The sequence below is a fragment of the Triturus cristatus genome, chromosome 12, assembly GCF_964204655.1.
Source record: "Triturus cristatus chromosome 12, aTriCri1.1, whole genome shotgun sequence".
Taxonomy (NCBI): domain Eukaryota; kingdom Metazoa; phylum Chordata; class Amphibia; order Caudata; family Salamandridae; genus Triturus; species Triturus cristatus.
The window spans coordinates 716,063,499-716,088,321 of NC_140595.1; the positions used below are offsets into that span (position 1 = coordinate 716,063,499).

A 24,823-nucleotide genomic window follows, 5' to 3' on the forward strand; every position below is an offset into this window, starting at 1 on the left:
TGTACCAAGTTTTTCTTGGGAACTATGCTGCGGGGATATGGATTGTTTACACACTCAAATTTAATGCCATTTGCACTGAATGTACCCCCATATTATAATGGACTTTGCAACTTTCTAAAGACTCTGAACTCCACCATACTCTCTAGAGCGATATGTTCCCATGCGAAAAAACTGAAACAGCCTTTGGTCGCCCGTGAAAAACCCCAACAAGTGGGTCTCCTGTCAGAGACTCAGTCCTTGCGTGTCTGGAGAATGGTGGGTCACCGAGGTCTCACACACAGCCAGAGGGACTTGGCATGACAACTGCCTGCCAGTGAAGGTGTTCCAGCATCACAGAGGATTGGCACCATCAGCGCAATACCCACGTTCCCGGTGCGGCCACGAAGAAACTGTCTTTCACCTGTTCTGGGGCTGCAGGCAAGCGCAAGCCTTTTGGACTTTGGTAAAGGCTTTTCTTCTCCATATTGCAGACATTGCTGTGCTGAATTGGGACACTGTTCTGTATGGACATTCTATCTCCGAGAAATGTCCTCCCACGGCTTGGAGACTTTTGAACTGTGGTAAAGAATCCCTATGGGACTCAAGGAACTTGTTCCTTTTGTTGCATAAATAAATCTCTGCCATTGATTGCAGGAGCCTCTTCCTTAACAAACTAATGACTTGTGTTTATGTTGACCGAGCACTTTTGGGGGAGGCAGAAGCTGGTGCACTCTGGCATATGGACAAATGGAAGGGGTGGATCACTTAACACAGGCTTCATGTTTGCTCCTTTCTGATGCATGATACCCTGCCACCGGGTTATAAGGATTGGCACTTATATATATGTATATATATATATTTTTTTTTTCTGACACCTGCGAGAAATGTAATTTCGTAACAGGATTCTCAAATATTTTGAGCATATTGTAGATTGTCTTTTTCCTGTATGTGTTCCTTTATATAACTTAAAGAAAGGTTTAAAAAAAAAATACAGAGATACTTGTTTTATCATAATTTGCACTGAGCAAGATGCTGTGTGCATTTATTGCACAGAGCAGACAAGTATACAGTGCCAACAGCTATGCACTACACTTTGCATAGCTATGTGACCCAGGGTTACATACTTCCCATTACAATTGTTGCATATTTCAACCAAAAATTGCTGTTCGTGTACAAAGGTAATAAATGCAGTCCTTGTGTATATTTCTGATGTGTTTCTTCACCTTGCATTCCTTAGGAGAATTTCTTTTCATTTGTTTCTTGCAACGCAAGCCTCTTGTAAACTGTATATAGTGCATACAGTGAACTGAGAAGCTTCTAGGTGTCACTGCTGTTGAAACATGGACAGTGCCAAAGGAAAAGAAAATGCGATGCTTATAGGTGAAGGGGAAGGTTGTGTGTATGGAGGATGTTGTGGTGGAGGAAATGTACAGAATTACAGCAGAAAGACAAAGTGAAAAGAGGGTGCTAAGGAGGAAAGAGATGATGAGAGAGGTATTCGGATTCAGGAATTCAGAAAAATGTGAGGCAAACGGGCATAAGGTCAGATCAGATTTCAAGACTGCAGAGGAAAGTGGTGTGAAGGGGAGAACAGGAAGACACTTGGATGAGCACTGTCCTTTTCAAGAACTTTAGTAATGTTTAATCTAAAGCCCCATATGAACAGAATTGAAAAATGTTCATTTCTAGTTATTCATAACAAATTAATTTTTGTTCCTCATTTATTTGAAACTGCTTACAAGAACTGCAAAGCTAATAGATCTGGCTTGTGTTAAGTTTTGCTCTGTTGTACATGTCTGGATGCAAAACACAAAAATAACCTAGGGCCAGATGTACTAAGGTAAGTGTTTGAAATTACCAAATAGCAAATTTGTGTGATTAGCTATTTGGTATTTGCAAACAGCAATGTATAAATGTGTGGTCTACACATTTTGCAATTCCCAGTGGGTCGCAAATAGACCTACCTTATGAATATTAATGAGGTAGGTCTCAATTTGGGACCCATTGGGAATCACAAAAATCACAGGGATGGTGGCCTGCTGGGGTCAGCAGACCACCATGTCTATGCTTGCTTTTAAATAAATAAATCCTTTTTTTCTTTAAATGCACTTCATTTTCCTTAAAGATAAAAGGGATGCATTTTAAAAAAAAGAAAAAATGAAAAGTTTTCTTTTAATTTTTTAGGAGTTGGCAGTGGTCCATGGAACCACTGCCTGCTCTTAAACAATGTTCAAAACAAACATTCACAAAGGGGAAAAGGTTCCTTGTGGAGCCCTTCCTAATTGCGAATGGGTTACTGCCTACTTGAAGCAGGTGGTAAAATGTGAATGTTTTCGGACTGCATTTCAGTTGCAAAACATTCACACATACCACTGTGATTCGGTATTAGGAAAGGATGCCCTAAACATGCCCCTTCCTTATACCGAATCGCAAACCCAATTTGTAATTCGGTAATAGGTTACCAAATTACAAATAGGGATTTGTGTATTTCAAAAAGCCTTTCAAATAGCTTTTCTATTCTTCGAATCGGCCCTTTTGCAAACACAAAAATGCTTTGTACATCTGGCTGTCAGTGAGGGAACAAAATACTATCTGTGTGAAGGACAAGATTTTTGATTACACATTTACCACGTTACCTTTTGCTTTTATTATAAAGCAGTCTCTGTAACAAACGAAAACTGTATATGCAGCTGGAAATCGGCTAAAGTAGGAGCCAACTGAGCAATTTGCTAGGGCTGGTTTCTGTTCCCAGTTCGGCTCTGGTGGGTGGGGAGAAACTTGGGAGCATGGGGGGACAGCACACCAAGGATAGAGATGGGCAGATATAAAAGTGCGCGGTAGTGATGAAGCAATTTGGAGGAGGAAGTGCGAGGGGAGAAGGACAGGGTGAGAGAGTGTGGAGCATGTGTGGGGGAGAGTAGAACATGTGGGAGAAAACATTGAGGAGCACTGAGGGCGGGCAATGAAGCAGTCTAGGGTGACAGCTGGAAAACAAGAGCACTCTCATGGAGTGCTCCACAAAACAGAAATTCATAGTTACTGGAAAGCAGACACTGGTGGAAGCATAGAAGGAGCCAATCAGAAAACATAGAGGTGGAAAATGTATGCTCCACTGAATAAAGCAATTAAAGCCAACAAATAGAAAGCAAGGAGATTTTAGTGGCGAAACAGAAAGCCAATGGTGAGCAATCGACAGAGTAGACTTTTAGGTCAGACCCTGCATGTCCCCAAGAGTCCTTTGTGACCAGGCAGCTATGCTGTGTGGTACAGTTTGACCCAAACATCTACATGACATTAGATATAATTGCAAAGTTTAAAAATTGTTTGACCTTCTTAGTATTGCAGATGCTGGGAGGTGCAGCTGGTTTTCATAATAGATTTGGAGTGTTCATTTCAGACTAAGAAAAGCATTACAGACATGAAGAGCCACCATTTTTAAGAAGATTGCAATGTCTGCCAACAGTGGGCATATTGTTTCAAAAAAGTTACTTGTATGTGGGTGGTTCTGTGTTAAAACTTGCGTTCAAGCGTCCAATAGAAAAGACTGACTGTTAATTAAAGGTCAATGGTCATATATCCCCATACATGCAGAAGAAAAGTAGAAAAGAACACTTCCTGCAAAGGGAAGTGTAGTGAAAAAGGGCGCTAACATGCGATTTTGCATGTTAGCACCCTGTTGTTGATAGGGCGATATTTTTAACTCCGCTTCTTTGGCTCTTAAAGCCAAAAAGGTGGAGATAAAGCCCTTGTTAATATGTCCCAGATTTGGATGAGATTGCTCTAAGGTCCGCTGATGCAGGTGATGTGGATTGTCAGCAACACCAAATACTAAGGCAGCATATCTTCTTTTATTCACCACTAAACGTGGACTGTCCCTTTATCTTACTCTAGCTAACAGGTTCTTTTTCATGAGTTTTTGTTGGTTGATTGGGATGTGAATCCTGGTTAAGCAGCAACCACAATCCTTGTCAGGGTGAGGCACAAGCCAACTCTAAATTAACCTGTGCTCAACCCTCTGGTAGCTTGACACAGAGCAGTCAAACTTAATCTGGAGGTGATGTGTGAAGTGTTTGTGCAAAAGTAATAAAGTGAAAAACGCTACACAAAAAGGATCCCACATCAAGTTAGCAAAATAGGGTTATTTTTAATAAATAAAACAAGTCCAAACCAAAATGACAGAAATCCAACCAGTAGAATCAAGGGTATGCAAGTTTAAAATGTCAGTGAAAATAGAACCCAAAAGCACATAGTGCCAACTGTGGATATCTAGTCGTGTCAAACTTGGACAAATTCAGAAGTCCAGACTGACTGCGATGGAGTGGGGGCCAGCTACAGGAACCCAGTCAGGCCCACTGAACAAAGTACCTTAATTCCGGGTTTGTGGAGCATCACAAAGGTCCGTGTCGAAGATGTGACGCACAGCCAAAGCGTTGCGGCAGTTCTGAGTTGCGGTGAGGCTGCAATGCAAGGTGCTGCCTCATCATTGAGGATCCCGTCGGCATGGGCTTGTGATGCAAAGTCTGGTGTCGAGGAAGAGTCATGCCGTTGGGGTGGTGCATCCATTTTAAAGAGCTGCGCGGCTGCCTTGTCATCAAGGGCGTCATCTATGAGGGATGCAAGGGCATGCACTAAGGATGCGTTGTGCAGCAGCAGTTCTGATGAGGTGCATGGCTGTAATACAGGTCTTTGTGACGACAGGTTGGTTCTGCACAGAATTGCGCCATACACCAGAGGTGATGCATCAGTTCTGCTGGTTCCACAAAAGCTGGCAGAGCACTTTAGCCCACTTCCAAAGGTCCAAGACTGGGGTGGCACCACTTGCAAGGTAGACTCACAGTTGGCAGAGTCCAGATGCTGGAGTTGAGGTTTGTGAAGGCTTCTGTCCCTGAGGATCAAGTCAGAAGACCAGCCAACTAGCCCTTGGAGTCACCTTGGGGTCCTTGGTTTAACATTTGAAGATACTGTCCTTCTCACCCAGGCACGAGGACAGTAGTAAGCAGGTCAGCTCAGCAGGGCAGAAGTACTTAAGAACAGCAGTAGTCTAGCAGAGTGGCAACCTTTCAGCAAAACAACAGTCCTTCTTCCAGGCAGAGTATCCACAGGTCCAGAAGTGTACTGAAGATTTGGTGTTTGAGGTCCAATATATATACTCACTTCTACTTTTGAAGTGGGAGAAGCTTCTAGAGGCATGTCTTTGAAGTGCACAGGTATTGAGCATTCCTTGCCTTGGTTCCAGACTAACTATTTGTTTGGGGGCAGGACACATCCTAGTCAAGTGTAAGTCGGGCTGTGCTCAGCTCATCCCTACTATCCTGCCTGGTGAAAAGTGTACTATGCCAGGTCAAAATGACAGTTTAAACTGTACATAAGGCTGCAATGCAGACAGGCCTGAGACATGTTTAAAGTGCTATTTCAGTGGGTAGCACAAACGGGGCTGCAGGCCCACTGGTAGCATTTAATTTACAGGCCCTGTGCACAGGCAGTGCCACCATGCTAGGGACTTATATGTAAAGTAAATATGCCGATAGGTATAAGCCAATCTTACCATGTTTTAAGGAGAGAACATAAGCACTTATCACTGGTTGGCAGTGGTAAAGCGTGCAGAGTCCTAAGGCCAGCAAAAATGAAGTCAGCAAAACAGGACGTCTGAAGGCAAACGTTAGGAAAAAAACACATCGAAGATGCCAGGTCTAACACATGCCTACCCCTCCCCCACCTGAAAGTGGGGAGAACTACTCAACTCCTTTGAAGTTCTCTTCACTAAGGTGAAAAAACCTGAAGAGACAATGTGCATTCCGTTGTAAAGTCCATTCCCAGTAGGGAGATGGAACACCTCAACAGTTTGGGATTCTCACCCCTCATCTTCATTAGCCATCTGAGGGGTCTATGGTCTGTCTGAACCCAGAAGGAAGAACCAAACAGGTATGATCTCAACTGTTTTAGTCCCTAGACCACTGCTAAATCTTTCCCTTTTTATTAAATTCCACCTCTGTTGCCAGGGAAGTAACCTCCTATTGATGAAGGCTACAGATTGATCCAACCATCTTCGTTCAGCTGCAAGAGCACATTTCATGCCAAGGTCTGAGGTGTCTGTCTGGATAACAAATTCTTTGGAGAAATCAGGGGCCTTCAGTACATGTGCTGTGCACATAGTCTCCTTCAGGGTATCAAAAGCATCCTGGTGTGCCTCCATCCAGATCACCTGTCTAGGAGGCTACTTAGAAAGCAGCTCTGTCAAGGGTGCAACAATGGTGCCATACCCCTTGGTAACTCTTCTGTAATAATCAGTGAGGAATAAGAATAATCTCACCTCTGTCTGGGTCTTGGGGGTTCCCAAGCCAGGATAGTTTGGATTTTGGGCTGGAGGGGCTGCACCTTGCCTCCTTCCACTTAGTGACCCATGTAGACTGTTGAACCCTGCCATATCTAGAACATACTGGCCACTTGCACTTTTTCCCCTCACAGTGACCAGACCAGCGGTCTTGCAGATCCCAGGGCTCCACAGGCTCCAAAACCAACACTTTTTGGCCATGCTGAAACTCTACCTTCTGGTCATACTACCATTTCATGACTTCCTCACTGGCTTCTAGAATCTCTTTGGCTTTCTTCCAGAAGCGCGTCATCTGGGTATCGAGTGCCAGCATTTAGATGATACTATTCACAAAGAAGTACGTCTGGCTGTGTGTCAGGAGAAGAGAAAAATGAAGACTGAGTGGCAGGAACATTTTGACCTTATGAACTAGGGAGTATCTGTTGAATCCCTAATCTTCTTGCTTTTTAGCTATGTCACTGTGATCATCTAATAAACTTTCAGTGGACTCAGCTAGACATTTTTAAACCACACCTTATCACCCTTTTCTGCACTCTGCCCCTCAATCATCTGTACGTCTTATGCTCATCTACTGAGAAAACACCTCTGCTCCTCCACTTGGTGAGTTGTAGCCCAGACCACGGTGTGAGGAAGGAACCCATATGATGAAGCATGTCGCCTAACGGTGTGTGAGGGTTCATGTCCTGAGGGAATTCTCCCCTCTTTTTCTACATTGTACTTGGTGTTCATTTTTCTCTTCTCCTGACACATAGCCAGATGTGCTTCTTTGTGAATAGTATTCTCTTGAGGGATCAGAATCCTCTGGCTTTCAAACATCCCCCAAAGCTCCCAAGTGTGTTATGATTAAAGCATTTGGATGATCACACCCTTGGGGGAAGTCTTCCGGGATCTTGCTCCCACCTCTCCTTCACCAGCCTGAGAGCTCCTTGTAGAGGGTGCCCATGCAGAAGTTCAAAGGGGCTAAAGCCAACCCCCTTCTGCTGTACCTCCCTGAAGGCAAACAAGAAGCATAGTAAGAGGACTTCACACTTCCACCTCCAGGGCCCCAATAGGCTCAAGAGGTACATCATCCCCTCCAGGGAAATTGCTGCCTCTCAGGATTGGTATCCAGATTCTCTCCGCCTGTTTACATCATCATCTGCTTCTGCTGCTGTAACCAGTGACTAGTGGGCTTCCATCCAGGCCCTCCGTGCTTTTTGAAGCTCCACCTTCCAGTATTGCTTTTGGTTGGAAGCCCTCTCTTTACAAAACGTCTTGATCTGGGCCCCAGTGTAAGAATCCATGTTAGCCAGCACAAACCCCATCCTTTCAGGTATGGATTCAGGCACAACAGTCAGAGAGAGGATTTAGAGAAGGCAAAAAGGCCATTCAAGGAGAAATTAAAATCGAATTTGTCTCAAATATGGAATGGTAGAGTACACAAAACCACTTCATTGCACTTCAAAAACACAAGTCCTAATCCTCACTGCTGATCACTGATGTAAGAAATTGTGGTTGTTGATTTACTAGGGTGTGAGCCCTGGTCAAGCAGCAGCCAGAATCGTTGTCAGAGTGAAGCACAATCTAACACTAAACTAAACTACTGCTCAACCTTCTGCTAGCTTGGCACAGAGCTCTTAGGCTCAATCAGTAAGCGTGCCTGTGAGTACACAGGTGCCCTTTATTCCTTGTCATGGTTCCAGACTAACTACATAGGGTAGGTACCCCAATGTGTGCAGGCATGAAACAGCCTATTACAGTGTAAGTGTGGCTGTGCCCAGCTCCTCCCTTCCATCCTACCAGTGATGGTTCATCCAAGCTCTCCTTAGTCCGTATTTTGTATGGCTATCTAGGAGGAATGAACAAAGCCCACCTGTCAACGACATCCAATCATGTGACTCAGAGATAGGCTGCAGGCACTAAATGGCTAAGATACGAAAATGCCAACTTTCTAAAAGTGGCCTTGACAAAATTATAATTTAAAATCCGACTTCACCATAAGTTATGATTTTTCATTTCAATCCCAAAAGACAACAAACATGAACAAGTCACCTGTTCCCAATTGGAAGCTATAGCTTATTAAATCAAAAAAGGTAATCTAAATGTTATCCATGGGAGAGGTAGGCCTTGCACCAGTGAATAACACATTTGAGAGTTTTTCGCTACCAGGAAATGTAAAATTTAAAAGTGCATGTCAAACATTTTAAATACACTGCACTCTGACTGCTGGGCTAGCCAGGGCTCACCCTAGGGGTGACTTACATGTATTAAAATAGGAGATTTTGGCTTGGCAAAAGGTTTAATTTCCCAGGTCAAAATGGAAGTTTAAAACTGCAAAAACAGGCTGCAATGGGAGGCCTGAGAAATGCTTAAAGTGCTACGTAAGTTGGTGACACAATCAGTGCTACAGTCCCACCAGTACGTAAATATGCCAACAAGGTATTTACTTAGAAACAATATTTCAAATATGATTATTATTCATTAATGATGTCAATGATTGACATCTCAAATCAAGTAAATGTTATTTAACCTATGTAGGATAATTAGAAAAGAAAGAAATCAATCTAAAATGAAGGTGTATTTGTTTTCAAATTTGTATTCACCAGTCTGGTGCATGTGTGTCGGCCAACGGCTGACACGTGCACTACCTCCAAAATGCGTGAAATGGTCATTGGCAACACTGGGAGGGCTAATTGCACCGCAGGGTTCCTTTAAAAAGAAAAAAATCAGGGGGAGATGCATAATAATTTCTGTGCCATCTCGTGCTCATTTCCCGCTCATATGTGATATCAGCACTGTACGAGTCGAGCTGATGTCACAGACCCCACCAGAGCGGAGAGATAAGCAGCATGTATGTGCTGCTCCCAGGTTCAGTGAGGATTTTGGCATTTAGGATGTCTCCCCATGTTAGTGGGAGGCATCGCTGGAAAGGGCAGAGTCTCCCCTTTCCAGCGATGCCTTTCACAAATGGTTTCCTGCTCATGGATCATGGTGTGCCACGATCAACGAGTAAAGCGCTACCAAAGGGGATGATGGACGGAGCGTTAGAGCAAATCAAACACTCACCCCCAGTCAACTGATCTGGGTTTAATCCATCATCATTCTTTAGCTCACTCCACCACCCCAGTTCAGACATGGCCATATGCAAATCAGTCTGACCCTGTGCCTCATGGGAACAGTCCAGCCCGAACTGCCAAGCCATGTCTTCCCTGGACCGGAAACAAGCATCCTGGAACCGGTTTCGGGTTCATAACCCTCGTAAGCCAGGCTATCTTGAATCCAGTGGTAAAGTGAGCAAGGGACCCACGTCTGGGCATACCCTGCCAACTTAGGGCGAACAAAGCGATCCCAAAGGGGATGATGGACGAGCGTTAGAGCAAATCAAACACTCACCCCCAGTCATCTGATCTGGGATTAATCCATCATCATTCTTTAGCTCACTCCACCACCCCAGTTCAGACATAGCCATATGCAAATCAGTCTGACCCTGTCGCTCACGGGAACAGTCCAGCCCGACTGCCAAGCCACGTCTTCCCTGCACCGGAAACCTGCATCCTGGAACCGGTTTCGGGTTCATAACCCTCGTCAGCCAGGCTATCTTGAATCCAGTGGTAAAGTGAGCAAGGGACCCACGTCTGGGCATACCCTGCCAACTTAGGGCGAACAAAGCGATACCAAAGGGGATGATGGACGAGCGTTAGAGCAAATCAAACACTCACCCCCAGTCATCTGATCTGGGTTAAATCCATCATCATTCTTTAGCTAACTCCACCACCCCAGTTCAGACATGGCCATATGCAAATCAGTCTGACCCTGTCCCTCATGGGAACAGTCCAACCCGAACTGCCAAGCCATGTCTGCCCTGGACCGGAAACAAGCATCCTGGGACCGGTTTCAGGTTCGGGTTCATAACCCTCGTCAGCCAGGCTATCTTGAATCCAGTATCAAAGTGAGCAAGGAACCCACGTCTGGACATACCCTGCCAACTTAGGGCAAACAAAGCGATACCAAAGGGGATGATGGATGGAGCGTTAGAGCAAATCAAACACTCACCCCCAGTCAACTGATCTGGGTTTAATCCATCATCATTCTTTAGCTCACTCCACCATCCCAGTTCAGACATGGCCATATGCAAATCAGTCTGACCCTGTGCCTCATGGGAACAGTCCAGCCCTAACTGCCAAGCCATGTCTTCCCTGGACTGGAAACAAGCATCCTGGGACCGGTTTCGAGTTCATAACCCTCATCAGCCAGGCTATCTTGAATCCAGTGGCAAAGTGAGCAAGGGACCCACGTCTGGGCATACCCTGCCAACTTAGGGCGAACAAAGCGATACCAAAGGGAATGATGGACGGAGCGTTAGAGCAAATCAAACACTCACCCCCAGTCAACTGATCTGGGTTTAATCCATCATCATTCTTTAGCTCACTCCACCGCCCCAGTTCAGACATCGCCATATGCAAATCAGTCTGACCCTGTGCCTCATGGGAACAGTCCAGCCCGAACTGCCAAGCCATGTCTTCCCTGGACCAGAAACAAGCATCCTGAGACCGGTTTCGGGTTCATAACCCTCGTCAGCCAGGCTATCTTGAATCCAGTGGCAAAGTTAGCAAGGGACCCACGTCTGGGCATACCCTGCCAACTTAGGGCAAACAAAGCGATACCAAAGGGGATGATGGACGGAGCGTTAGAGCAAATCAAACACTCACCCCAGTCAACTGATCTGGGTTTAATCCATCATCATTCTTTAGCTCACTCCACCACATGTATAAAAAAATGATTTACATACATATACATGTATATCTAGAGAAAGAGAAATTCTCTCTCTACCTATACACATAGAGACCTCTCTCTCTCTGCCTATATATATATATATATATATATATTTTTTTTTTTCATTGAAAAAACCAATGGTGACAGGTACGTTATAGTATTAGGAAATAGAATTAAATATGAGTGAGTTGATCTGTGTGTGGCTCTATGAATCAGCGAGTTGGTGTGTGTGTGGATGATGTCATTAGCGATGATATATTTGAGATGTCATGAGATATATCATTTGAGATGTCACGAGTGATGTCACAGACCATGTCATGAGTGATGTAATATGTGAGGTCATAAGCAGTGCATTGTGGGGACATACATTATAGTTAGCTCAGCCAACTATAACTGCTGAATTTCTCTGGTTTTGTACAAGCAAAATTTCAGTCTAACTATAACGTCCGTCTAACCTTTGGTTTTTCAATGAATTTCTAAGGCTTTTTAAATTTTATTTCCTAACTATAACATCCCTATAACCTTTGGTCTTTTCAGTAAATTTCTATGTTTTTTTAACTAGTAGCCATGTTTGTAGAGTGGTGGAGAAAGGGGACGGCCTCCAACTAGCTCTCACAAATCCCACTGTGTCACGCCTACTAGAGGTAATAGGAGGGCTTCTTGGCCCCTAAGGACCTGCAGCCGCCAAGAAGACTTCACCCCTCAAGCAGTAGTGCGCTAGGAGGTGTGTTTGCAGAGTGTTGGAGAAAGGGGGCGTGGCCTCTGAAGACCTTTAAGCAATCATGCTATGTGTGATATACTGGAGGTAAGAGGAGGGCTTGTTGACCCCCACGGACTCTCAGTAGCCAAGGAGACTTCATCCGCCAAGCAGTAGTGCACCAGGAGGTGCATTTGTAGACTGGAGTTGAAAGGGGGCATGGCCTCCCGATGACCTCTCAACAATCCTGCTGTTTGGGACTTACTAGAGGTAATAGGAGGGTTTGTTGGCCCCCAAGAACCCACAGCATTCAAGGGGACTTCATCCCCAACCAGCGTTGCGCCAGGAGGCGAGTTTGTAGAGTAGTGGAGAAAGGGGGCAGGCCAGCATTTGTTTTTCACTTTTTATACAGGAGGGCCTTGTGGCAAGGTGAAGTAATACCATGTCTTTTTTTGTGTTTTTGGTGTCTTTGGCAAACCTGTTGCTTTTGGAAAGAAGACTAGGTAAGGTGACTTTGTCGTTATTTACTGTTGCACACATCACTCATGCACACACCCACCAACTGTTTCATACATTCTATCTGCCTTCTAAGTAGAATAGTGTTTTAGAAAGATGGTTTTAAGCAGTAGAAGAGACAGAGTCTTTTCATGGATGACTGCTGCTCAAGCCTTAAATCGGATTATGGAGGACTGCTCTGAGGTAGGATCAGAGACTAAGACAGCAGATATTGAGACAGCATCTGAGGGAGAGGACAAAGGAGCAGAACCTGAGAGTGATGATGACAGTCGTGCTGTCCCTTTGTAAGCTGTCCCTATACAGCAGGACAACAGTAGCAGGTTAGTCCAACCCAGAGAGTAGGCACGTGCAGCGTCAAGCACAGACGGAGTGCTCTCTTGCAACCCCCATATTATTTAGTTCAGCCCCAAATTCTGAATTTTACAGTCGAAGCTGGATCTAAAGTCGATACAGCCAACTTTTTGCCAATTGACTACATTCATGTCTTTTTGGATGTTGACTTCCTTGAGCAAATTGTCTGGCAAACAAATGTGCGTGCCAAACAATTTCTGTGGGAGCATGGAGGCTCTTTAGGTCCCCATTCTAAGACACACCTGTGGACTCCGACTTTGCTGGAGGAGGTGAAGATATATTTTGGCCTTATGCTCAAAATGGGGTTAGTGCAGAAACCAACCTGGCAGTCCTACTGGTCAACTTGCACGGTTTGAGTATTCCCCATCTTCACACCGTACATGAGCAGAGATTGTTTATGTAGGCCTGAGCGGAGTACGCAGAGTTCCTCTACGCGGAACTCTGCGAAGTGACGAAAAAACTCCACCAAGGTACGCAGAGTTCCATGAGCAGCAGAGTGCGTTACCTCGCGCCATTTGTGCTGATTTTTTGCACCGGGTGTTTGTGCCGTGCTGTAAAATCAGTGCGAATGGCATCATGTGCAGAGCAAGAGAGCGCTGCTTCTTTCTTCCGCTCGAGTAGAAGTTCTACTGGAGCTGTAGATTCCTCAACACGAATGGAAGGTTTCTCAATGCAAGCGGTAGAGACCATCCGTGAATGCTCACATTGAGAGATCTCACTGGGAAGCGGTACAACGTTGGATTGTCCTCGAGCGCGAGCTAGGAAAAAAATCCTATCCGCTATGCTACTCAGACTTTTTCAGAACTCCTCAAGCTCCGCAGAGTGTAAGAAACTCTGCAAACTCTGCAAACAGAGCGGTGTTCACCACCCAGGCCTAGTTTATTGCTATTGAAGCACATTCAGCATTTTAATAACAATTCTGTTGCAATGCCCTGGGACCACCTAGACCATGAATTGTTGTTTAAAATTCGGTACCTTCATGGAATATTTGTCTGGCCTGGTTTCCAGAGATTTATACTCCTGCAAAGAATATAGCCATCGATGAATCCAATATCCTGTACAAAGGGCGGGTGCTGTTCAGGCAGCACATTTTAAACAAAAGAGCTCGCTATGACCTCAAGCTGTACATATTGTGTGAGAGCTCTACTGGCTATGTCTACAGCTTGAGAGTGTATACAGGGAAGGACTCTGCTCTAAACTCTGTAGGTTGCCCTCCTGTGCTGGGGGTCACAGTAGAGATTGGAGGGGAGCTTGTCCAGCCACTCCTTCACAAACGTTATATAACCTTTATTATGTGGACAATTTCTATACAGGAGTAGAGATATTCAGTGAGCACTACAAAGCTGGCACTGTGGCCTTCAGTACACTTCATTGTAGCCACAAAGAATTCCTTACAGGAGCTTGTTTGCAAGAAGCTCTGGAAATCCCAGAGCACTGCATTGCGTTCCAATGAACTGCTCGCAGTCAAGTCCTCAGATAGGCATGATGTTTACATGCTCACTAAATTTCATGATGAGAGCACTACTCCCATTATGGTTTGGAGTCAGATAAAAAAAAGTCCATAGGTTCACCTGTATACTTTATTACAACAAGTACGTGGGCAGAGTGGACAAGAACGACCAGGTTCTTCAGTCATGTAATGGGAGTCGTAAAACTCACACTTGGCATAAGAAACTGTGTAACCACCTGATCCAGATAGCAACATGCAATGCTTATGTTGTTTATCATCAGACAACCACTGGAAGACTCATGTCTTTCCCTTACTTTTGATTGTCTGTGATTGAAAGTCTCACTGCTACAGAAGCAGCAGCCTCCACTCCATATGCTCTGGACGACGTGGCTAGTCTGAAAGAGCGATACTTTGCTGATCGCAGTCATAAAACACCCAAAAAGCAGTCAACATGTCGTCATTGTAAAGTGTGCTTGAAGCAGAGAAAGATGCAGAAAGGAGAGTCGTGTTTACTGTTTACAGTACCCATCTCAGTGTTTTCCTACTTGCTTTATGTTGTATCATACTGAAGCAAAGTACTGAAAAATTGACTGAGTGGAGCTGCCGCTAGGTAAACTTTTTAATGGTTGTGCTTTGAATACTTACTGGCTATGAGCCAGCCACAACTTTTCTAGGCAAGCAGATGCAGAATTTTAGTTCCTCTACTTAGAAAAAAACATGGACTTCCTTATGACCTGCGTGACACCTTTATCCACCCTCAGAATGTGGTAAGTGCTCTGTTTGCTGATTGACAAGTACATATGCTACGTTGTCACGAAGTACCCTGCATGGCAAAATGTTAAAGGGTTTTTCTGGATTTTGTAGTGTTTGATAAGGAAACTTTTGTATACTACACAAGGACCCCCCTGATTGCCCACGAGAACCAGAGTAAATGTAATAAGTCAAACAAATGTCCCGTGGGACAATATTCACCAACATTTCTACTTGCTTTGAAAGTGTGCAAACTCAATTATTAACTTGTATCATAACCATGTTATTGAAAGGGGATACAGAACACAATTTATTGTATGAAGATTGTTTTCACATCTTTAGTTTAAGATGTGAAAACAATCATCATACAAGATATTGTGTCCTGTACCTTTTCTCAATAACATTGCGTATGATACAAGTTAGTTAATTGACTTTTCATGCTGTCAAAGCAAAAGTAAATGTGTTGTCGAATGAGTCCCACAGGGCATTTTTTTGGCTTATGATTTAGGGAACTTAGGCAGCATTATCTAGCATGTTTGCTGAAGTTTTAACAGTAAATATGCTCGATCACCTTGAGGAACAAGCCACGCAGGGCATCCTTGGTCACCCCCAACTTGAATCCACAAACAGGAAGGAGTTGGATGTAGCATATTAAGTGCGTTGATGGCACATGAAAGATATGTTTTCTCGAGCTTCGATTAGCTAGGGACGGAAGGCAATTAGTTTAGGGTCACTTGACAATTATACAGGGTTAGTCAGGACTCTGAGGAGGGCAGAGACAGGAACGGGTAAGAAAAGATTAGGTTAGGTGTGCTTTCCTAGGGATATTGCATAAGTAAGGCAGATAGTAAAGGTAGTACGGATACACAGGTCACAACTTCCTTTTCACCTATTGAATAAACACATTGGTGCCACACTGACATGACTTACTATGACACCTATGGGTCAATGGTGGACCTGCTTGCCATGTTCCTCCTCCATCAGAACTTAGTAGATGTTCAGTTTGCTGTATGATAAGTGCATTACAGTCACAGCACTGCACAAAATGGTGGATGGGACATATGCTACATTCTCACAGACTACCCTGTGTTTTAAAAACAACTGTTCTTCATAGTGTATGATCTTCTCTTTAGGAAACTTTGGAAAATTCCGCAGCATGATTGCCAAAGTTTCAAAGGTAGAGATGCTTGCTCAGTTCGAGGAATAGGCCTTGGGGCATACTCAGACACGCCTATCGTGCATTCACAAACTGGAAGTAGTTGGATATAGGACAGTGAGTGCGCTAAACGTTTCCTGTTTTCCTGCGCCTCATGCGGCTGTCATGAGAACCATTGGTAAGGGTGCACTAGGCATGCATTTGGTAATATTCAGAAAGAAGGAGGGGTTACTTCACAGGTGGTAAAATGTAGTCAAACTGATTTTGTCCTGTGGTGTATGAATGTGATGGGCCCTTCAATGGTGGCAGTATGTTGATATGATGCACTGATGTGTTGGATTGGGCCTGAGGCCCGTTATATGGTGTGCGAATGGGCCATAAAGCAGTTGGTGCCTTGAAGTGACTTTGTGGCTCACTTTCAGAAGGCTTAGTTTCAATATTTAGATACTTTGATAAGTATTTGTGCTTTGTAACCATTATTTCTGGATGTGCTAAAACCAACCAGTGTAAGTATAGGTTACTGGCTCTAGAAGAAGAGGTAGCTGAATCGTACCGGCACATGAAAGATTCCAACTAGAAACATGTGGGCTCACACCTGGCCATATAGGCAAAAGTTTAGAGGCATGTACAAAGATAGACACCAGACCTGGGTGCACTGTGAAGGCATCTTCGTAAAGGCACTCAAAGTCTGTATAAAAGGTAATCAGTTTATAACTTATGATGGGCTGTATAATTTTAATGTCAAAGAGCACATTTTAAGTAACTGTTATTTGCAGTTGTTATACCAGCATCTAGTGAATTCAAAGTTGACTAATGCCCGGAAGCTCAGTAAGATGCCTGATGATGGGGTGTGCATTCATGTATCCAAGAGATCCCAGAGGGGGTGATCCCAAGAAAGGGCTGATACGCCCACAGAAGGAGAAGGAGAGGAGCAACAACTCTGAAAATGAGATCTCCCTAGGGCTCGAAAACCCTGAAGAGGGGAAAGTGTCCCATCCCACTTCTGACATCCAGGAAAATGGGAACCCAGGAGGAGGAAACCATTTGAAAAGGGTGAATTCCTATGACAGCCAGCAGCCCGGGCAGAGAATGGGGGATGCCTCCTTCCCCAGACTGGAGGTTAATATCGGTGTGTACTCTATAGCCATGACTAATATTGTTTGAGGGAGGATTACCTAGAGCAGGTCTTAATAGCCTTTTGCTTGGAAGTGGACCCAGAAGATAAGCGGGTGATCTCTAAGGTCGGTAGGAACCACTTATGCAGGATCACGGTGAATGGGGTCACTGCCACTGCTCTGAGTAATACACATGTCAGCCATGGCATGGACAGGCTGGTTTTCCAAATCAATATCTGCCAGGTGAAGTTTGTAGTGTAAGGAATGTCCATGGGTGGGAAGCTGTCCACCCAAGACCATGGTGTCCCTAGAATGGAAAGGGGTCTTTGCTCAGACAAGGGTGGTGGTCAATCCTGACCTACCCCTGGCGTTGAGCACCAGCAGGCAAAGATAGAGACAGGTTGGATGGCAGCCCAGGGCACCCTACAAGCCCAAGTTCCTGGAGGTAGTAACCCCAAGCACAGTGTACAGACGCCCTGAAAAGAAGAAAAGGTAGGAGGAGGAGGCCACTCATATTGAGAGGTCCAGAGAGCCAGTGGTTACCTACTTGGGTAGGTGAGCACCACAAGACTGACACTGGTGAGGCCACTGCTGACCTGGGAGGGCTGCCTGCACCGAAACAGTGACAAGAGACAGGGAGCCACTGCCAGACTCCCCTTAGGCATTATCAGAGTGTCACACTAGAAGGGGACTTTCTGTCCACCATAGAAGTCCTAGACTGCCAGCCACCTGTTCAGTATAGCAGAAGTGATTGTAGAAGGAGCGTGTCAGCAACCTAAGCTTATAGCCCTCTACTCAAAGAAATCTAAGAGGTCCAAGGATTCTCAGGAGCAAGTGGATGACTCTTGCACTAAGACAAGAAGTGAGGCCTACTCCTGGCATCCGACTAGAGCTTCCACCTGTCAGTGGATAGCTAGGAGCCTGGTTCCTGACACTGATAGCTCTAAGTGTCTCTACTGGTTACTTACCTTTGGGCCAGCATGGACCTTCTCTTAGGAACAGAAGCTTGAGCTAGTAGACAAGATCAGCAACCTACCCTTCTTGGACATGGTGGTGCTTTTCACCTGCTGGGTTGCCTCTATAGGTCAGCTAGATTTATCTCTAACCCAGGTCGTATCTGCAGATGAGAGAGGATTGCGTCTTGATTTAGGAGTTAAATCAATTTCACACTTTGCTGTTCTTAGAGCACTGATGTTCTGGGTCAGAATTTGGGTCAATAATACGGAGACCCACGTAAAAGAGACAGTGGTGGAACTATTAACCAAACAAAAACAGAAAGGAGAATTGCCCTGGTTCAAGCGAATTAGAGAATGGCTGCATTGCCTGGGCCTGGATATGATGTGGGAGGCCCCTGGTTCCATTACAAAAAAAATGGCCCCCTCGCTAAAGAAGAGATACTGGGATTGTATCAACTCCTCTAGTAATGAAACCGTAGCACGTGGCACTTTAACTTTGCAATTTTTAAATGCTAACACCTGTTTTAATTTTGATAAGTGCATGGATGAAATTGAACCACCTCAGGTACGAGCACTTTACATCCAGTTCAGGCTTGGGACCTTACCGTTAAATGCTTGGAAAGGCAAATGGGCCAATGCTACTACCTCCCCTATGTGCCCCATATGTCTGTCTGTACAAGAGTCAATTGAGCCCTTCTTTTTTCTGTGTCCTGCGCATAGTACCATAAGGAAAACATGGATTATCCCAGCCTCTCGATTGCTCTCCTTTTCGCGTCCATCGGAAGCGTTACGTATATTTAGATTGGACACAACACAATGGCTTGTCCATGCAATTACAAGATATTTGTTATATGCCTGGTGACAGAGATGGAAAGCCCCGCTGTGAAATATTACCTGCGACGGACCCATTTGAACATGTATTTTTATGTCTGTATAATCATTTTAAGAACTGTAAATACAAATTCCCTTTTAATACTCAACTTTTCTTAGCCAAGGCTGTAAAATCAAAATCTGTTGAAATGTTCTACTTACTTATTTGGTGCCTGTGTATATTTGTATTTTGTGTTATGCTGTTTTTATGATCATGCTATTGGTCGATTAATAAACCACTACTGCTACCAGGACTCGTTGCCCTGATAATAACCAGGAAGCAATTAAGGTATTCCACATCAAAATAACAAGAGTGCGGTCTCACTTCCATGCTCTCAGAATGGAGACAACTGGGCGCGCGGGAGGAGCGAGAACCAGGTCCAACAGTGGAACAATCATCTATGTTACAGGTTTCGTTTCCCATGTACCTGTTCTGCTTAGTTTCTTCAGAATGGCGTTCTCTCCTCTTTCCTGTCTGTGTCTTGCCTGCAATGTGAACAGCTCTCAGAGCTTCCACGTGGACTATACGTCATTTGAGCCACCACCCAATAGTGCTGGGGCTTTAACCAGTACCATGTCGCATTTTGGGACTTTCAGTGTCACTTCTACCTTTTCAACGGGGGCTCAAAGACCGGAGAATGTAAAGAACCGTTGGATAAAGACATAAACAGTAGACTGTGAGGATGCCACACAAGACATGACGTCACTTGAAAGCTAAGGGTATGCTAGGGAGGCTGGGTGGGTCATTAGGGCTGATGACATCAATACAGGCAGCTCTTCTGTTATCTTTTGAATGAACTTAGATCACGTGCTAACACATAACCCCATCAGTACGAACAATTGTTTCATTAGAAAATTAGGAGTCACGTTGCCATATTTAGAGCAGATGTTTCCAGGTTGGTTTGAAAAGTCATTTCTTAGTTAGTCGTGTCTTTTACAGTGATTGTGGTAGACTCGAGCTGCTGGGGGAAGAGGTGCCGTGAGTGGGTTATGAACATATAACATGTCTAATCATTGAGGTAACAAGGCCGGGGGTTTAAAGCGCTGGCTTACGGCTCTCGTGTCTTCGGAGGCGTAGGTTCGATCACCACTCCTATATTTGTTTTTTATTTTTTAACAGCGTCTTACTGAGTCTCCCATCTTCCTCTGCCCTTTGCTCGCTTCTCCATACATACTCTACCAACACTTCGCTAATTTTAAAAATAAACACTTCACTCTTTTAAAGTCTCTTTCTCAATAAATTGCTAACTGTGGACTCCATAAAATCGCCTGATGTGTGCTTCTGTTAATGCGGTGACTTACTTCAGCCTCCTCAGACTATCTCAAACGCATTGTTAATAAATATTAATATGTTCACTCCGCGTGGCCACCCCGCCCTTCTCGCTGCAAGAAAAGAACATTCCTCTGCTAAGTAAATATTCAAAGTAAATTACGAAGACAGGTTTAGCTTTACAAGTTAAACCTGTCAGTAAATGTTACTTTTCAGGGTTATTTGAAAAATGAAGCTAAATAAATGCGTAGTCGGCAGGATTCGAACCTGCGCGGGGAAACCCCAATGGATTTCAAGTCCATCGCCTTAACCGCTCGGCCACGACTACCTGCTGGTGAATCGTGTCTCACAACCTCTCCTGTACACAACCTCTCCTGTACACTACAAAACTGTGGTTACAGGTCCGGACTACTAATGCAAACGGCCACATAGGAATATAAACGGCTACAAAGGACACCTTTTATGTGTTAGTGTGCAAGAACCAAATTCAGCTCAGCCTGACGTTGGAGGTCTTCAATTTATTTTTGCTCTGAACCCCTCTAAGCCAAATGTTTTGAAGTTGGGGCCCCCTCCCAAACTTTATAACAATGGTTTCAGGAGGGGTAAGGTCAGGGCTGACCACAGTGGGCTGGGTTTGTGTGATCATTTCAAGGTGAATTTTTCTGTACCTAATCCACACTAAATATAGACCTATAAAAGTGTAAATACATCAAACCAAAACATAAATTCATCAGCAAACACGGCTCCATAGAATTGGGCCGGTATACCAAAGTACTCCATGCACTAATGTTAGCTGCGGCTCTGATAGCAGTCTGTCTCGTTTGCCTCTCGCACCCCTTCCCCACCATGCCTGGCCCTCTCTCCAAGCTTAAGAGAGGCTTTCAGTCTTTTTCAGACCAAAACTAGCTCCCACATGTATGTTGCCCCCCCCCCTCTGCTGACAGAGAGCCCTCAACTCTAACGCTAGCAAGAAATATAAGCGTAATGTTTCTTTTATAAAGTAAGACAGCAATAATTGGAATGCAAATGGGCTCCTCACACTCCTGGACCCCAGTGACACTGCACCTGCTTCACTAATGATAGCCACTTCCTTCCAAGCAAACCGTCTCCTCTGCCCTTTGTTAAAGACATGGGCCCTGTCTTGCCCCATCCGGCTTCCTGCTATGACTCTGAAACCCAAGCTAAGGTATCTCCTCTGCATCAATATTTCCCTCCCATGTCCGGGGCCCAAAGCAACAGTGACACTGCAACGTGCACTGGGCTCTACTGAAAGCAAGGAACAAGAGTAAAAATAGTCATAATTTGAGTTTACCTGGCTCTTCACAACACTGGGCTCCAGTGCCACTGCATCTGCAGTAGGCCTGGGCTGTAAACTCGGCTCCGCTTGCGGAGTTGCAGAGTTTTCCCTACTCCATGCTCCAGGTGGAGCACAGAGTTCTGAATAACTCAGTGGTGCAGAGTGGAGTTTTTCCTCTCTCACAGCTTGCCAACGCTAAGGGGTCTATTACGATGGCGGGCGGACACCGTAACGGAATACGGGACCGTCCGCCAAGGGCGCGGCGGTCCCGCACCTGCAATTAGGATGCCACCGCCACTATGGTGGTGGCATCCCCTATTCCAAGCATTGTGGTGGGTGGTGCTCACAGCTCCTCCCGCCACAATGCTGGGAATGTACGTTGTGCATTGGCATGCACAAGGTGACAGGCACCACGCAGTGCCTGCCACTTTGTCTGTGCCAATGCATGGGGGTACCATAGGTACCCCCCATGTGCACCCACCCCCCCAACCTCCTGGGGGCCCGCAAAGGGCCCCCAACACAGAACACTGCATGCCTTATGGAAAGGCCAATTGCAGCCATCATCATAATATGGATGGCGGTGTCTTGCAGACACCGCCACCATATTATACATGTTTTCTGCCCGGTCGACGAGTCGACCGGCAGTAAAGCAGCGGATGGTCTTTCCGTCCACCGCGGACCCCCCAGCCATCCTAATATGGCGGGGGGTCTTTTAGGTATGGATGGCAGGCGGATCGCCCCCGCCGGGCCAGCGATGGCTTCCGCCGGCCCGGCCATCCTAATGGGGCCCTAAATTGGCGAGCGCGAGTGAGAAAAATCCAATGCTAGACTACCTCTCAGTGAGATTTCTTAATGTAGTCGGCCATGACAGGTTACATTGAGGAAGCTGCCGCTCGAGTAGAACATCTACTCGAGTGGAAAAAAGTACCTGCACCCTCTAGTACTGCACGTGGTGCTATTTGTGCCGATTTTACATTGTGGGGCAAACACCCAGCGCTAAAAATCAACACAAATTACCTCACTCTACCGCTTGTGGAACTCCACGGAGCACAGCTGAGTTTTTTTGTCACTTCGCAGAGTTCAGCATTAGCAGAACTCTGCCCAGGCCTAATCTACAGTACCAATGATACCTATAAGCTGTCTCCTCTGCCCATTCCATTGGACCGTACAGTACAGAAAACTGTGGTCCTGGACCTTTCTTTAGCAAAAATTCCTTCTAGAGACAGTTGTTATTTAATAAAATTCTTCAAGCATCCAAAAGTTTAGCTCACGGTTACATAGAACCAAATTAATTAAGGTACTCAGATGTGCAACAAACAGGAGACATCCTTTACAACGCAGGCATTACAACGCAATGCATTTACGACACAACCATTACAACGCAGACACACTTACATCGCATGATTTTACAAAGCATGCCATTAGAACGCATGTACACGTTCAACACATGCTTTTACAACGCATTGGTAAGTATTGTATGGTAAGTGTTTGTTTAACTTTTTGAGAATGTATGTTTAATAATATAACACATATTAATTTATAAATACTTATTTTAATGGAAGTTATTAATATTTAGGTTTTAATATTGTTATTAAATAGTTAATATTTCTGATGATAAGCATATTAATTAATTTATGGAATAGGTATATGTTTGGGTAAATTAATACTCAGGTATGAATATTAATACTACTTGATATTAATTGGGCAAACATTTATAGAAAACATTAGTTTCATTTTTAGAAAAAAATTTAATACTCAGGTATTAATTTTGTTCTTAAATAGTTTATATTTATGAAAATAATGATACTAATTATTTCATGGATTAGGTATAATTTTGGGGAAATTAATATTCAGGTATTAATATTAATTGTAAGTAGTTATTTGTTATGTAAAAATGAATAGAAAATATTCTTTTGAGTTATAAAAAATTATTTGAATAATCTAAACATGAAAAAATTAGTAATGAAAAAATAGGTATTGTGATGTTTAAATATTATGATGTGTAAATTTTTAATGAGAAAATTAAATATATGGGGGCCGATTCCAAGCCTGGAAAAAGGCTGTACAAATCGTTGTATGGAGCGTTTTTCCCGTACAACTCGTACCGGTAAACTTTTCTTACAACTTAGGAATTACGATTCGTACAGAAAGCCGCTTTCCATACAAATCAACAAAAGACCATACAGCTAAAATAAACCGACGATTCTGATCCGGAACAGCTTGCATGCGACGTCTGTATGTATTTAAGCAGCGGTTTCCAGCCCAGCAAGTATGATTCGTCCCTACGGCACTCCGTACGGCTCTTTTCTTACGGGAGCCAAAAACAGCTGTAAAAGCAGAGTCCCCAGGGGTACGAGTCGTACAGGCATACACCCCCGTGCTTTGTGTATGTATGGTGCGTACCCCAACATCGCGTATGTACACACCGTACTGAGGTTCTGTAATTCTCGAGTCTGACTCCATTTTGTTCTGTGCCACCATTTCGTGTTGCCCTCACTTAGGCCTGTGAAGGTAGCCTGGCGAATAAAGTGGCCTGGCCTTCTTAGTTCATGTATACATTAACTAGGTTTCTTTTTGACTCTGAAATGAACCGTAAGAAACTGACCTCTGCACCTGAAACTGACCCCGCAAAGCCAATTTCCCCGATCGATCTTTGTCTGAGATTGCCAATCAATGTTCAGGACATCGTTAGCTTTTAGTTTCCTTGCACATTCCTTATCTTGTTCAGCATCTGTTACCGTTTCTTTTTTTATGTTTCTTCATTACATGGGTTATGCTTTCAATTATAGGTTTGTCCGGCTTGTGGAGATTGAATTTGGGACATTCCTAATAATTAACTTTTGGGTTGGGATACTGTAAATTGAGTTTTTGTTATGTGACACTTTGTTTGAAAATGTACCTTATTGGCTAGAATTTTGTGCAGTGGGTGTACATTTATAATGTGAATATTGGGTATAAAAGGAGACGTCTCGCCTTAGTAAAATGAGCAGTCTCCTGAGAATTTACACCGTGATGTATTTCTAGGATCACTGTTACTAGCTGCAGCTAATAAACTTGGTCTCTGATGCCATCCAGAAGTATTCCGTGTCTCTGTATACCAAGACAGGTGAACTCGAATATCTTAGGCGTGTCCCTGATGCCGCTGGGTTAAACCCCGGTTCTTCAACTGGTGCCCAACGTAGGGCGACTTCAGTGGTACTGGTCCAAGCTCGAAGATTGTGAGGAGCCCCGTGAGGAAATTCTGGAGGACGGCCGTGTTGGACTTGGCCCTTTTCATTGAATTTTTTTCGCTTTTTTTGGGAAACCACAGGTTATGTAAATGCAAATATTGAA

The 24,823-nt window shown here is 44.4% G+C and overlaps 1 non-coding gene across 1 annotated transcript; it reads right to left on the minus strand.

Annotated features, from left to right (window-relative positions):
- Positions 1-20,439: 20,439 nt before the first annotated feature.
- On the minus strand, positions 20,440-20,521 carry TRNAS-UGA (transfer RNA serine (anticodon UGA)). Its single transcript has one exon. It is a non-coding gene; the product is annotated as a tRNA-Ser (tRNA).
- Between the last annotated feature and the right edge of the window lie 4,302 nt (positions 20,522-24,823).